We start from the raw sequence: 16454 nt of genomic DNA, 5'->3' as shown, positions 1-16454 counted from the left end.
TGTTGCTCTCATGTTTGGTTGAGTTTTGCTAGTAGTTTTAGTTGTTGAAGGTCAGCGTGCCTGTTCCTGCCCTACCAAAGAGTTATATGGTGTTTCTGCAAAAGACCTTGAGAAGTTCTGCTGACTGGCTCAGAAGAGCTTGACCGGACCCTGTTTAATGCTGTATAAATCTGCTGTGCTTTAATGTGTTGAGGATGCTGGGAAACACTCTCATTCACTGTAAATAATAGAGCCGTATTTCATGTGCTGAGGATGTCATGAACAGATATCGTCTTTTCTTCGACCAGCTTTATGTCCGTGCAGAGAAACAGATACAGAGTGAGAGATCTGACAGGACTGAATCATGACAGAAGACGATCTGAATCCTGAATGAGCAGAGAAACACAAGAGAAGCAGCACATGAAAGAAACGACTGACAGAAACGCTCAGGTTTCCATCAAAGCTTGAGCCATGAATGTGTGTGTGTGGCCTGTTTCCCATCATCCCCGTGGCAACAGTTGCCACAACATGTTTTTATGTAAAGATGCCCAGCGGTCACCGCGACTGAAGCACATGTGAACCGACACAGGAATTCAGCTGCAAATATAATCAACATAAAAGTAAACAGCAGCGTTCAGAAATAACTCTGATGTTGCTCTTTCGTCGTTCCGATCTCACAGAGTCCGTCACTGTCCATCATCTATTTTTGGGGCTTTTCTGATGTTTTATAAGAAGATTCTTTATTGAATATGCTGCAAATGATTTAGACATGTAATCTCATATTATCTGATGGTGGATGAACACACACACACACACACACACACATAGAGCTGATGGAGAATTATCTGATGAAAAGCTCCTAAAGCCTTTGTGCCCTTCAGGTAATGAAGAGTGTGTGTGTGTGTGTGTGTGTGTATGTGTTGATCATTGTGATTTTGTGAAAACGTGTAAATGAGCCGCAGGGGTCTGTGCTCATAATGTGCTGTCCAGCAAACAGGAAGTGAGGTAATGACCATCTGCTGCAGTGTTGCCAACTCATTTTCAGGGGGAAGTTGCTAAAGGAAGGTGGATTTGTTGCTAAAAGTTGCTGAATGACGTTGTGAAGTCATTGTGCGATGACGTCATTATGTAATCACGGCGCAAAATTGGGCCACTGCATCAAATCTCAGCAAAAAAATATACATGTTCATTTAGATTTGTTTGTAAAATGATGTAAATGCATAAAATAGTATAAAATAAATATAAATAACTGTATTTTTTTAAATGCAACATTTAATTATTAAACACTTGCACATTTTTGAACAATTTAAGTCACCTTTATTTATATACCGCCTTTAACAATACAGAATTGTGACAAGGCGGCTGTACAGTATTAAATAGGAAACAGTACATCAACAATGCCAAAGGCAACATTAAACACTCACATTATAGGTAAAGGTAGTTAATCAAAAACAATAAAATAAAATGCAATATTGTGTTAAGAGAAAGTGTCCCCAACTAAGCAAGCCAGAGGCGACAGCGGCAAGGAACCAAAACTCCATCGGTGACAAATGGAGAAAAAACCTTGGGAGAAACCAGGCTCAGTCGGGGGGGCCAGTTCTCCTCTGGCCAAAGTTCCCGTGGTCTTGTGCCGACAGCCGTCTAGGTGATGTGGTCTTTAATGTGGATCCGTCTCTGGGGCTCATCTAGTTGATGTGGACTCCGCTGACATTCAGGGCTGTAGAGGTCGTCTCTAGGTGCTGATCCACCGTCTGGGCTGGGTTCGGACTGGATCCGGGGGACTGCAGTGACCATCTGATCTGGATACGGACTGGATCTGGTGGTTAATGTGACCTCGGAATAAGAGAGAAACAGACTAATATTAGCGTAGATGCCATTCTTCTGACGATGCACCGAGTACATCGGGTGTTATGGGAAGTGTTCCCGGTTCCGGTTGACCTAATTAGTGCAGCCTAACAATCCTTTAACGGATTTGAATTATAAGAATGTGGATTTGTTATGTGTAAGCAAGGTTAAAGAGATGGGTCTTTAATCTAGATTTAAACTGACAGAGTGTGTCTGCGTCCCGAACATTGTAGGGTAGATTGTTCCAGAGTTTGGGCGCTAAATAAGAAAAAGATCTGCCGCCCGCGGTTGATTTTGATATTCTCGGTATTATCAAATTGCCAGAGTTTTGAGAACGCAGCGGACGTGAGGGACTATAATGCGATAAGAGCTCACTCAGGTACTGGGGAGCTAAACCATTCAGGGCTTTATAAGTAATTAGCAAGATTTTAAAATCTATACGATGTTTAATAGGGAGCCAGTGCAGTGTAGACAGAACCGGGCTAATATGATCATACTTTTTGGTTCTAGTAAGAACTCTAGCTGCTGCATTTTGGACCAGCTGGAGTTTGTTTATTAAGCGAGCAGAACAACCACCCAATAAAGCATTACAATAATCTAACCGTGAGGTCATAAACGCATGAATTAATGTTTCAGCATTTGACATTGATAGCATAGGTCGTAGTTTAGATATATTTTTGAGATGGAAAAATGCAGTTTTGCAAATACTAGAGATGTGGTTTTCAAAGGAAAGATTACCATCAAATAGCACACCTAGGTTCCTAACTGATGACGAAGAATTGACAGAACAGCCATCAAGTATTAGACAGTGTTTTAGGTTATTACACGCTGAGGTTTTAGGCCCAATAAATAACACCTCTGTTTTTTCAGAATTTAGCAGTAAGAAATTACTTGTCATCCAATTTTTTAACTCAACTACACAATCCATTAGTTTTTCAAATTGGTACGTTTCGCCAGGCCGCGAAGAAATATAGAGCTGGGTATCATCAGCATAGCAGTGAAAGCTAACACCATATTTCCTGATGATATCACCCAAGGGTAACATGTAAAGCGTAAAGAGTAACGGCCCTAGTACTGAGCCTTGTGGTACTCCATACTGCACTTGAAGCTAGTAAACTAGTAAAACTATACATTCTGTGCAAGTGTATTAGTGGTTAGTTAGTATGCTACACTCCAAGAAGAGTCTGTAAAAATAGGGCACAATCTACTATGTGGATATAAGGGAATTTTCCGTATTGTTTTACCAGTAACTTTTCCATTTTTCTAGATATTTTTCTTGCGGTGTACTAACTGGTCAGCGATCGCAGGTACAAGCTACTAACAAGGTATATAATAAATGAACAATTATTCAATGAATTAATTATTATAATTAAATTAAACTTAATTCATGTGATGTGTGTACTGCTAGGCACTTTGGTTTCCTCTTTTTGTGTCATTTAGATGGAAAATGTGTGCCTTTTTATCGTTTGAGTCACTTAGCGAAAGTTGCTAAAAGTTGCCAAACAGATTTTAAAAATAGCTAAATGTATTGCTAGGTGCTATTGGAAGAAAAAGTTGCTAGGGTAGTCTGAAAAGTTGCTAAATTTAGCAACAAAACTGCTCAGTTGGCAACACTGCTCTGCTGTGGTCAGACACGTGTTTAATACACAGGATTCCCCATGATTCCATCTGTCAGATCATGACTGATGCTCACTGGACACCGACAGATCACTTCTGTAAATATTCACTGTACAGTGAATCTATAGGAGCAGTAAATGACATCAGTAAAACTGCCAGCTTAAATTCACCATGACCTGAATTACCAGACTGGTCCATTTAGAACAGAGTTTCTTCACTCTGATGCTTCGTTTGTGGACCTTAATTACACACTGACACTCAAACGCCCACAATTCACTAATTACATCTGCTGCAGCACAACAAACAAGAGATTCAAGTAGATGGAAAACAGACACATAGATAGATACTGCTGGAGGGTGTATGAGTGAGCGAGAGAGAAAGAATCAGGAGGGACAGACTTCACCATCACCATCATCATCATCATCATCTCCTCCTCCTCCTCCTGCAGGGTTTCCTCGCGCGCGCGGACAGTGATGCAGCTGCGCGTCTGTGTGTGTGTGTGAGTGTGTGTGAGTGTGAGAGTGTGTATCTGATCTGTGTGTGAGTGTGTGTGTGACTGCAGCGGTGGTGGTGCAGGGCTGCATGTCCGGCTGCATGTATGACGCTGAGGAAGATCCACCATCATCCGCCCGTTTGCCAGCGCAGGGAATTGTGTGTGTGTTTTTTTCCCGGGAATGTCGCGGGCGTCTGCTGATGTGTGATGACGGTAAGCGATGAGCGCGCGGCTCGTGCGCGTGTTATTGAGCTGTAGGGAAGGGCGCGCGCGTGTGTTCTTGTGTGAGGAGAATCAAAGTGAACTGGCTGTTAGCTCTCGGGCTAGCTGGCTAACGCTGCTGTCCCGCATCTGTGTTTCTCTAACATCGTCCGTCATGTGAACGGTAAGGATGCATGTGTTCGCAACTAAGTTGCTTGTTGACATGTCAGTGCAAATGCGGCGCTGCTTGCGTGTGTTTGCAAATGTTTTTCCTCAGATCAGCTCATGCTGGATCATCACAACTGTGCCGCTAATACTGAGAATTACGTAATGCATACTGAATGAATCTGTGAAATCTTATGCATGCAGGGCCTGTCAGTGCATGTATGTATGCTGTGCATTCACTGCAGCATCCGTGGACTATACTGTATGTATATATCGTGTGTGTGTGTGTGTGTGTGTGTGTGTGTGTGTGTAATCAGATCTCGTCCGTGTAATTCAGTATGAGCTGTGCCTGTATCAGACATAAACTTCTGTTATCAGGGATGTTTGTTCCTTGAAAGAATTGTCGGAGACAACCACATGAAAACATACAGAGCGTCTGCGATACTGCACAAGATTTCATAACAGCAGATATTCAGATTGCACATTTAATATCTGGGACGTTTTGATCCCTGATTAATGTCTTATCCTGCACTGTAAGACTCTATATATGTAGTCAACATTTGTGGTGGTCCTGTTAAAATGGTCCATCACGTTCCCTTCTTAAATGTCCTTAGAAAAAGATGCATTGTAATCAGTGATGTTGTTTTTGAATGTAGGTCGTTTTCAAAATGTACCTGTATTCAGCGTGCGCCATCTGAAACTAAGGATTCATTTCTCTCATATTTTACAGCATAATTTGGATTTACAATTTGACATTTATATTTGCTGCCATCATATAAAGTATGAGCAATAATGTCAAATGAAGAGCAAAAGCAGAATTACAGGCAGTCCAGTGTGACAGAGGAAGCGTTCGCTGGAGATCTGTGAAGCTTGAGTTTTTCCTCTTAGTCTGTCTTGTTTAAAGTGACAGATCCTCATCACGGATGTGTTTCCATCATGTGAAGCTGTCAGGTTCAGACGTGTTGTTTTGTCAGTCGGGTGCATCCGTACCGACACGTGAACGCGTCACACCTGCTCTCGTGAGCGTGCTCTCGGTGCCACCTGTTCACGTGAGCGCGCAGGTAGAATGGATGTTTATTCAGTCATAAACAATATTCAGCGTGTGGAGCTGCCGCGTGTGGACGTTCGTCTCGGGTGTGGAAGGTAAAGCGTGTTCCTCCTCCGGATGTTCTCGATGGTTTTCAGTGCATGAAGGCAGTGGACCTTTAGATCTTTGGCTGTTGAATCTGAAATCGAACAGACGCTGTGAGTTTCAGCTGCAGATGTGTTCAGGTTCACAGGTGCTTGCGAGACGGACCTGATTCAGGATGTGTGAAGGTTGTTTAGACGGCTGATACGGTCTGAGCTCTGTGTAATGTCACAGTATGGTGTTTTGTTGTTGTTTTCTGATTTGATTCTCTGATGGTTCATTGAGTCATTGGTTCTTTCTTTAAAATGTGATGCATTTCCTGAAAAGACAGATGATTTGTGACTCTCGTGTTCGTGGAGTCATCTCATGGAGGTTTATGCTTTTCAGAAGCGCACAGTCTTTGCTTCTATTCTGTGTACTTTGAGGGCTTTCAGTCCTCAGTCTGTTTCTGTAGAAGCGCTGAACTGTTACTGTTGTACTAGAATTTTCCTAATATCGGCCGTAGCAAAAGCAATTGGCTGCTTACAGTATCAGCAGCAGATATTTGCATCCTGGCTTCCTGTGAAGCAGGTTCTGGACGTCCGATCATCCAGCCCTGATCAAGGGGTGTTCTAGTGAACCTGAAGAGCTCGAGTCGCTGGTTCAGCCGAGTGCGATCAGGGTTGAACCTCCATTTGAACAGGTGTGTGAAAAGATTTTCAGACAGAAGTGTTTTTCCTCTGATCTTTCCACATAAACAGGCCTGCGTTGTGTTGTTGTTTTTCTTGCGCTCACGCGTCCGTCAGTGTGCTGTGGGGAAGATGCACTATTATTTTTTAATTAGGCAGATGCAAACACAATGAGTCACAGGCTTCTGGCTGTTATTGTTCACGTTGGCTTTCATGCAACGGCTGCCAGTCGCTGCTTCACGCCTGTTTTCTTTGGGTCGACTGACCGCCGGCGCCGTCTTCACTCGTTCAGCGCGTTTTCGCTTCACTCGTCTCTCTCTGTGTTTGTCTTCACAGGATCCGAGATGACGCTCACCCCTTAAATCACTTTCTGCACAACTGGTGAGTTTGTGCTCGATTCTTCTGTCTTCAGCGTGTTTGTAATAACTTGATTGAGTTTTTGTTAAAACGGTGTCGTTTCAGTCTCTTAGATCAGCAGGTGGTTCCTGCTTTGTCGTCAGTAGGTGGATCGGGCTGGTTTAGGTCAAAGCTGAAGGCGGTCAGAGTTAACCTGGAGAACTAGTAGTAGTCACTGTTGAATTAGTTCACAGCCCGACCACCTTAAACTGCACAAACGACACTGTTTTACTGTTAACCACTGACAGCAGCTCATTCTGACTTATTAAACCTAGTGTGTTTTTGCTTATGGAGTTTGAAATGGAACCGAAATGGAAATTCTGGGCCGAAACCAAAAATTTTGCTGTTCTGGTGAGCATGAGCGAGCGGTACACGAGCAGAGCGCGCATTCATAGAATATTGTGCGGAGCGTCACACCGCAGAGCCAGCCACTTACAGATACTAAGCTCATATTTTCGGCGGCCGAAAATTCAGTGCATCCTTAGTTATCAGTTTGTCTAACTTTCACTAACTTGCTTCGCTTTGTTCTCAAACTATCGCTCTGTCATGAGCTGAAAGAGAAAACTGACCGTAGTTTAACGTCTGCTGTAGCGCCTCTTGTGGCCATGCTGAGAGCTGTAAATGCTGTGTTATGTATTTTGCATACAGTGTCTTGCTATAAGGTAGAAGTGTCTTCATTGTCATACTCAACTAGGACTGGGTTGAAAATATCGATTTCCTGATATTAGTTGACTGACTTTATGATGAACCGATATTGATACTCCATGGCCTAACTTTGTTTTGTAGGTGGGACAGGAGTGTGTGTGTGTGTGTGTGTGTGTGTGTGTGTGTGTGGGGGGTTGTTTTGGGTTCTAATCAGCCCTTGCATAATTTGTTTTCTCTTATTAAAATGAACAATGTGCATCAGTGATTGTATATCATAAGCAGCGACATGTTTGTGTGTATTTTGCTTTGTGAATAGACTTGCTCGTGTGTTAAGACGAGCCGCAGGAGAAAGTTCCGTCACTAATAATAACGTTGCAACAAATATTCAGCATGATTTCAAAAACAACAGATTCCAGCACCAGATCCCATCTTATTAAACATATGTTTCATCTGCATTAGGTACATCCGTGCCACGGGATGTTTTAAAAAAAAAGATGGTGACAATACCGACCCCGGCTAAAAGTAGTCCCACCTGTAAATTGCGCCAACGTTGATGCTTAAATCCCAATCTCAGTCCTATAGTCTGTGCTGTTTTCAGTTGATGCACAAACAAAACGTCACTAAACGTTTCCTGTAGCTCCTGCCATCCAATAATCACAATCATCTTTGTGCTTTGATAGTTAAAAAACAAAGTTTCAGGCTTTAAATTCTGTCAGTCTTATCACACAATACAACGACTAAATGTGTTTTTGTGGCTCTTTAATGTGTGCTGACAGGTCACTGATCATCATGAATCATGTAATCGATCAATCAATAAAACAGCTAGAGATCAGTAATGTCACGTAGCATCAGATTTACCTCAGAAAAGACATTTAATAAAATCAAAAACATCTGAAAAAAAAAAACTCTAGAGGGGAGCATTTTAATAAATATTTGCACTACAATACTATAATTCACTATATTTTTACTGAACCTGTTGTCTTCATTATTGAATGCATGTATGAATAAATCTGTCGTGAATACACATTTTTATTACAGCCACAGCTGAAATGTCTTTTAGTTGAGATTTATCTGCTTAAGAAAAACTGGTGTTTCCCTTAAACATTCTCAGAGGAATGGATGTTGAATGGAATCGGGAGCTCGTGAATTGGATCAAATCTGTGTTTTGTGTGTGTGTGTTTCAGTCACACGGCTCGACACTTTTGCTATTAATGACTGGATGGAGTGAATTTGCGCATCCTGAAGAGATTATTGCGGCGTAAAGAGAGATTACTGCCCCCCGCCGGCCCGAGATCTCCCATCATGCCGTGTTCCTGCGAGCGTCTCTGTAGAACAGTCAGCTGAAGCATCAGGGTTCCTGGACGACGAGCTTACGGCTAAAAATAGCGGCGAACAGAGCGAAGCCGGAGCTATTACTGCACTTTCTAATTGCAGCCCCCCTGTGAAACACGTTCAGTCACGGCACTGCTGGGAGCCACGCGTGCGGACGCAATTTGCACTTCCAATTAAACTGTCGACCTTTGTGCTATAACTCAGAACGTGACTTCTGAACGCTGCGGCGTTCGCGTCTATTATTACCCGTGTTGGCCGAGGACGCGGCGACGGAGACGCGCACGAGCGTGCGTGGCTCGTTAATTCACTATTATGTGATCATCTGTTCCGTGGGTCACGTGACTGCGTCAGGTGGACTGAAGGGTCACGGGTCACGTCACACCATACTACACCTACTAGAAGAACGGCATTACGGGAAGAGTCTGTGTGGATCTGATGATCGACCGCGTCCAAATAGTCGAGTTAGTTTTATTTATAGAGCATTTCTCACCATGCACCATATTTCAAAGCAGCTTCACAGAAAATCCTGATGTTTATAATGTCTTTAGTTGCATTCAGTGCACTAGAGCTGGACGATAATATTGTTTTGTGACTAACAATGTAGCAGATTGAATGTCAGGTGGAGCTCAACACAGTAATCGTGTTTCAAGTGATAGTTTCTTTTATCTTGTGGGGTTTACTTGATGTTTTTTGAGGATCAACCTGTCTGATTTGACTAGATTCCACAGAACGAGCGATGAATTAGTGCTTAAATGCTGTAGAGATTGATTGGACACATGACCTTTGACCTCAGCAACTATATAATGCGTTTCTCCTGCCTGCTCGAAGCGGATCAGTCTGTTTGTTTTGCGTAACTCTTAACTCTACCCATTATTTGTCTGATTGTGAGGAGTGCCGTTTCCCATGATGCCACGCGACCCTCCTTTGTGATTGTAGTGGTTGAGAGGAACAGCAGTGATGATTCTGATCCTGATCCTGGTCTTTCTCTGGGAGTAACTCGTCAGGAGCTCAGTGAAGCTCTCGGCCGAAGGTCTCCACAACGCTGGATTTGCATTGATTTTCCAGTGCTGATCAATATTGATCTGGAATCTTCTGGAAATTCGTCCGTGTTCCTGAGAGATGCTGGATCTCGCGCTCGTTCCTCTGGCTGGTGTTTCTCCGTGTGCCTGGTGTCTGCGTGTTTCCGTTGCGGCTGTGAGCGGATTGACGTTCTCCCGCCGCCGTGGGATTATCGGCTGCTTTAATCAAGAGAATATTTGTCGCCTCGTCTGATGTTACCTGAAATAACGGCGCTTAAAGTCTAAAAATACACAACGCTCATTACGTGGATTTGCCAGACTGGCTGAATGAACAGAACAGAGGGATTATTATCAGGAGATTTTACCGGATCATTTGTGTTTTATAACGCTTTATTTTAATCTTTGACAGATTGATAATACAGAGAGATTGGCTTCTGCTTTAGAATGTTTACTGTAAATCACACATTAAAATGTATTTTTATGTTGAGATTTCACAATGTTAGCCATAGTGTAGTTTCCTTTTTTCCCTCTGACTGTTTCATGATAATGAGCTCTGTTACGATTGGTCTAGTTCCCACGGTGTGGGCGGGTCATATGTTAATAATTAGTCATAATAAATGATCTGGATGGACTGGAAGTTTTGGCTCTGAACGTGAACACAGGGATGCAGGAACCTTTATCTAATTATTTGTCATAAATTAGAGTGCAGGATAGCCATCTTTATTTCTGACTGGTTTATTTTCTCATAACTTTATTATTTTTTTAACGGCATTAAATGAACACTGAATGAACACTGAAAAGAGCTGATGTAAATAACACCACTGTACAGCGGAACTTGAACGTGCTTCATATTTGATGAAGTTTGCATCAATGTTCCTGCTTTTTTCTGAGAAGCTGCTTTGAAACTGTATTACACTGAATCTGTGTTGTATAAAGCGCTACACAAACACACGTGACTCGACTCTTTGAATGAAACATGCGGTTGCAGGTGTTTGGTCACGTGACCGCCGCGCAGCACGCCTGCTGTAGACGAGCCGCTCTCGGTTTAACGGCGTCGTCACACGTTCCTCACAGCGTTGTGTTTTACTGTTTTCCAGAAGGTGACCGCTGTCCCCAGCCCATCCGTTTGCCTGCTCTTCACCTTCAGCCTGGGCCTGGTAAGACTGCATTAACTCAATTAAACGAGACGGTAATGAGCAGCGTCTGATCCGCGCAGTCGTCAGACGTCAGGCATCGGTGCGTTATGTGCTTTATTAGCGTGTCTGTCTTCTGTCAACATCTGTAGCGTTCGCCATCAGCCAATCAGACGCCAGCGCTGCCCGACGCTTCCATTCGTTAAATGACAGTTCACCCTAAAATCGCCATCGTTTACTCTCGCTCACTTCAGACCTGTGACTGACTTTCTTCCCTGGAGCACAAAAGAAGATGTCGCTGGGAACCAAACAACATCAGACCCCACTGATTTTCATTCTGTAATATTTTTCTTTTGAGTTTCCCTGATAGAAATCATACAGGTTTGACCGTCATGATGGAGAGTCGGCGATGACGACGCAGATTTTTAAAGGAACTGTCTCTTTAATATTACATTTTAAATGAGTGTGCGGTCAGAGAGCATTCTGTGATGGGGGGGCATCTGTGTCACATTTATTTCTCCATACTACAGTATACAGTGTGTATCCTGTCCACAGTATGCACAGAGTAGCATGTAGAGTTCACAGCAGAGCACACTGAGTGAAACACTGTATCCCACAATGCAGTGCTCTCCACTTTCCATCTCCAGTGTGATCAGTGAACCGGAAGTGATTGTCTTTCTCAACTCATTAATTGATCAGACTGACGAACGGTTACTAACAGTATGAAATAACCAATATGACGCCATGAGTCATGTGATGTCATGAGGTCATGTGACAGTGTGATGCATCACGAGGAGTGTTTGTATGCAGTGCGTTCGGTACGTTTGCATAGGATGATTCGATTAAATAAATAGGAGTGCTGTGCGTTCAGCAGGATGTCAGTGTCGGAGCCGCTCAAAGTCAGCGAACGCCGCACATCTGTGCTAACGATCGTTAATGATGCACCTATAATGAACTATGTTTGCTATGTTTTCATATTGTAATATGCTGTAGATGGTTTTCAGATGTATATTTTATGTTTTGTGCTGAAGTAGTAAAGCACAGACATTTCAAAATAAGAGTCCTGGTGTATTTTGGGCTTGTTTGTGATTAAAAGGCCCTCATTATCAGGGCTCTACACTAACTTTTCTTTTTAAATTTAGGAGAACAGTCAAAATTTCAGGAGCACCTTTTAAACAATAATCAAAAAATCTGATCAAAAATGAGCCTTCCTATTACGAGGTGATTTTTGTTTTTACCTTTGTAATAACATTTACATCTTTTATGTCAGATTTATAAAATATATATTTTATAAGTCTTTAAAATTTCTAGTTAAAAGAACAGAATAAGAATAAGTTTCCGATCAAATGAAATCAGTATTAACAAAATTAATTTGCAACAAAAGTGTATTTTCAGATGTTTAATCAATCAAATTCATAAATTCATGTTGAGATTAGTCTTTTAAATATAAAATTTTGAATTTAGAAATATTAAATGAAAAGAGACTTTAAAAATAAAAATAAAACTGCCAGTAGGTGGCGGCAAGTCGCTGAGTTAATTATTGAATCATTCATTCATTTGATTCATTCAAACGGCTGATTCATTCGGGAATAAAGCAAGTAAAGCAACTCTTTATGAATGGGAAATTGAATCATTGACTCACTAGATTTGTTTAAAAACGCACGTTCATTCTTAAAGGAAACAGATTGTTATAGTCAGACAATGTAAGTCACTTCATAGTAACTTCTTGTTTATTTGACTGTTGCATTAAATCAGTATCTCATTTACAGACTCCCTTAAAAATCACTAAAAGCTGTCGCTCATCTTTCATTATAATAAATGAAGTTCTCTACACTGCACAATCAATCTCTTATTTACACTTTGTTTATGAGAGGATCGGTGAGAAATGTGTGATGGGGTCAGTCGCACTGATGCTCTAAATATTATTTCATAGTCGCACGCAGTAGTTTTCAGTGATAAATGTGACTGAAATGGCCACACTGTAGAGCCCCGATTATGCGTTTTCCTAGCTATTTTTGGTATTTTGACGACACAGTAAATAGTATCTGGCATTTAAATCAATGTAATAAGAACATTATTTATAAAGCATATTGAATATGTAGATTTTATTAGCATCGGCACAATACAAAATCCAATATTGACGGATCTCTACTGTATGTGTATTGATATATGAGAACATGAGTCGGTTTCAGTACGTATGAAGTACTGCAGTATTTGATCTCACAGATGCCCTGTTTTGCAGCCTGTTTAATTAATAAAACAATTTAAGATACATTGTTTGTTTTGAGATTGTATGGGCTCTGGTTTTCTAAGCGTACGTGGTATTCATTTGATTGGCGCCGGTCTTAGAAAAGGTCTTAATGTGTCTCGAATGTGACTTTAAGCTCTGCAGAAAGCCTGTAAACGACACAGTGGCAGTCTTTCCGTGTGAGCAGAGTTCATGTTTACCCGGCGCGTCCAAATGAAGGTTAATTGCTGCTCTTTGGAGATTGCTTTTGTTTTGATTGAGATTCTCTTCTGGGAAGACGAGGGCTCCAGTGAACCTGCCGCTATAAATACACGCCGGTCGTCCCGTACGGAGCGCAGCGGGCCGGCCGGGCCGCCGATCCCGGGAAGAGCGTCGCCATGGAGACGAGCGACATCCGTACGTGCCGTATGTTTGTGGCGTGAGGTTCGTCCACTCATCAGACGGAAGCAGAAGACGCGGCCCGATCGCCCGAAACGACCTCGAGCGCAACCTTCGTCAGGCGAGCGCTAGGGAATCCATGCATCAGACGCTCTCGTATCATCTGCTCAGATAAATGGGTACTAATTGTGCCATATAAGAGCAGCTGCTGGGAGTTATTTACCCACAATCCTCACTCTTTCTGTAAAAGGCAGTGTTCTATTTCTGTGGCTCTGGAAAATATTCCCTCTTTGTCCTCTCTTGCCTTATCTGCAGGCCTTCAGAGGACAGAATCCGTAATTTGCCGTTCCTGTTAGGTACATATTTGGTCAGAGATAATAGCAGGGAATTACGGAGGTCGTTCCCAGGCCGGAAACGGGCGAGCTGCAGCGGGACGGACCTGCAGACGCTATTATTAGCCCGCGGGCCGACGTCGCGCCGGACTCTCGCCGGTCTTCCGCACGCGCGTGTGTCTGATTAGCTGCGGTTTGGGCTGACGCCGTCTCTGGGTCTGTGAGTTTTCACCATGTTTGGTCAAATGCGGATCTGCTGCTAATCCGCTGCCAGCCGAACGTCCATCTTGTGATGCTCTCGCTGGGTTGACGGTGTGTGAAGATGATGTAAGCTGGTGAATGACATAATTAAGCTGATGTTTAATTGCACAGCAGAGGCTTCATTCGGTCGGTCGTGGTCGGCCGCTGATGGTCAGTCAGATATGTAAACAAACGTTCATGATTGTGCATCTGAATCTCAGCCGTGGCCCGTATTGATCAGTGTCAGTCTCTGATGGATGTTTTTCTTCTGTCCTCCATTTGAACTCCAGTTGTGGTTTGCGTTTGTCGTTTCTCCGTCAGAGCGTCTTTATTAATAACTGAGCATCAGATCCGCGTTGACGCCTGACGCGTTCGTCCGTCTCGTCGGCTCAGCCGCTCCTAGAGATACTAGTTACAAGTTACAGCGGGTCAGGGTGGGTAACGTGAAGACAGAACTAGCTGATCATCAGCAGGGCCGCTGGTAGATTTAGAAGCTCGGTGACAGTTTATTTATAAAGCACAGTCTCGGACGGCAGAGAGCTGACCCGAGAACTTTAGAGGAATAAAAATATAGCAACATTAATAAACAAAACAAGCCACAGACAATAAACAACAGGATAAATGAGCATCAGATTAATCTACTGTGCATTGAAAGCCAAAGAAAATAAAGAACGTCTTCTGCCAACCCTTGTGTTTATTGTGAGACTATCATCAGATTTATTATCGTGGCTCATCTTGTCATCTGTCATAAAGCAAAATAAAAATGAACATGATCATCCTGTCATTTACTCATTCTCCTGTCTTTTCTCTGCTGGACACAAAACAAGATATTTTTTGTCCATATAATGATGTGCCACAAAAGAAAGTCAGTCACACAATGCGAGTAAACGATGACAGAATGATGATTATCGGCTGAACTAATCCTCATTCGACAGCCTGATCCTGACTGACAGACAGTATATCAGTGATCAATATCATCAATACATCAGTATGGCAGTGACCTTTGACCTTCATGTGAACAGAACAAACCGTGAATGAACGCTCTCGTTTAGCGTTTGCGCCGCGTGTGAGTGAGATGCCAAAGTGTCTTGAGAAGTTTCTTAAACTGCTGTGAGGGTTTGAGTCTGGCCTGCAACGCCTTCCTGCCGTCTCATTGTTTCTCTGTTTGTCATAGAGCTGAAGATCTGCGAGCATGTGTGTGTGTGTGTGACTGCTGTATTAGTCTGAATGTTTAACTTCGCTGACAAACATTACCAGGGTGGGTTTGTTTGCACTAGTCAGGTGCTGACAAACGTTTACACACACACACACACTACAGACACATGATGGGTTAGATTCGTGTTGGAGCGGATCTGATCTGATCTGATCTTTGACGTGTTTGATTGACAGCTGTCATCATCATCATCATCCCGGTTCATTCAGACTCTTCCAGGTTTTCTGCAGCTCCTGCTGTTTCGGTGCGTCTGAAGCGCAGCACCTGCGCCGCGTGTCCCCGCGTGTCCTCTGCATCCTTAATTTGAGCGTGCTTATGAAGCAGGGGCCTCTGGGTAATTACCCTCGCTGCCATTTTAAACCGGCGGTAACAGGGGATCGCGCTGCCTTTCAGGGACGGATAATTATCTCCGCGTCAGCTGCTCCGTTAACTCACGTGTTCGAACGTGCCGCGCTTCGCTGCCGATCGATGACCGAATCGACTTCAACCAGAAACGTTTGGGTCCCCGACTAGTAGGATACAACGGGGCTAAAGGCACCCCCTAAGAAAAAATGTGCTTTTCACTGTGCCCAAAGCATATAAATATATCATACGTTATGTCGAGTGTCTATCTTAGAGATAATCACCATGTTTAAAATGAAACCATCATATTAATCATGTCATATAATATAATTTGTTCTTACTACTGTAAATCTATATTAAGTTATTATGGGATCTCTTTCAATGCTTTCAAAGTCTTTACATTTTAAAATGATTTTGTTTCTGTATTTTACAATATATGTTTTTTTTTTTATTATCAGTATATTTATTAAACTGAAAATATATATTCATTTATCAAAATAAGCAGAAAATAGTACAAACTTTGCTAAAGTGATTGTTTTGAACAAATGTTAACTTATAAATTATTTAAAACAAACAAACAAACAAAAACATTTTTAAAAAGTATTTGTAGCAATCCTGTGTGTGGGATAAAATGCCTCCATTGCCACCTCATACATTTATGAGATTTTTAAACAAAATAAATGACTTGTATGATTTACTTTCACACAGAATCTGTTGCTCCATAAATGTTCAGTACAAATGTATGTATTTTTCCTGCAATCACCATCTATATCTAACAATGTCATGTCAACAAATGGAAAAGTCAGACATTTGTTAAAGGGGTCATCGGATACTAAGTTCACTTTTTCATGTTGTTTGAACATTAATGTGTGTTGGCAGTGTATGTACAAATCTACCCTATAATGATAAAAATCCATGCAGTGGTTTTTAATTAATCTGTAAAAATAATATTCCCTTTTTCAAATCGAGCCGTTCTCAGAGGCCTGTCGTTGTGGCGTCACATGACAGAGGCCACTCCCACAATAGTTGATTGACATAAGCGTCTTACCTCAGATCAGCTGTAACAGTCCAACCTCCAT

General features: G+C 42.3%; 1 protein-coding gene across 14 annotated transcripts in view; it reads left to right on the top strand.

The window, feature by feature from the left end:
- Positions 1-3613: 3613 nt before the first annotated feature.
- The window catches only part of plcb4 (phospholipase C, beta 4), a 53903-nt gene continuing 41062 nt past the window's right edge, over positions 3614-16454 (top strand). For 4 of the 14 annotated variants that reach the window (XM_051138422.1, XM_051138420.1, XM_051138419.1 and 1 more), the window contains exons 1-2: positions 3614-4319; positions 6434-6478. The gene's annotated coding sequence lies outside the window, so the exon portion shown is untranslated. Of the gene's footprint in view, positions 4320-5259; positions 5444-6093; positions 6112-6433; positions 6479-10586; positions 10647-16454 lie in introns of those variants that run through there. The other 10 variants (XM_051138417.1, XM_051138409.1, XM_051138418.1 and 7 more) reach the window with 10 other exon arrangements.

Source organism: Labeo rohita, chromosome 20 (assembly GCF_022985175.1).
Source record: "Labeo rohita strain BAU-BD-2019 chromosome 20, IGBB_LRoh.1.0, whole genome shotgun sequence".
In the NCBI taxonomy this organism is placed as follows: domain Eukaryota; kingdom Metazoa; phylum Chordata; class Actinopteri; order Cypriniformes; family Cyprinidae; genus Labeo; species Labeo rohita.
This window is presented reverse-complemented; position numbering and strand designations above follow the sequence as displayed.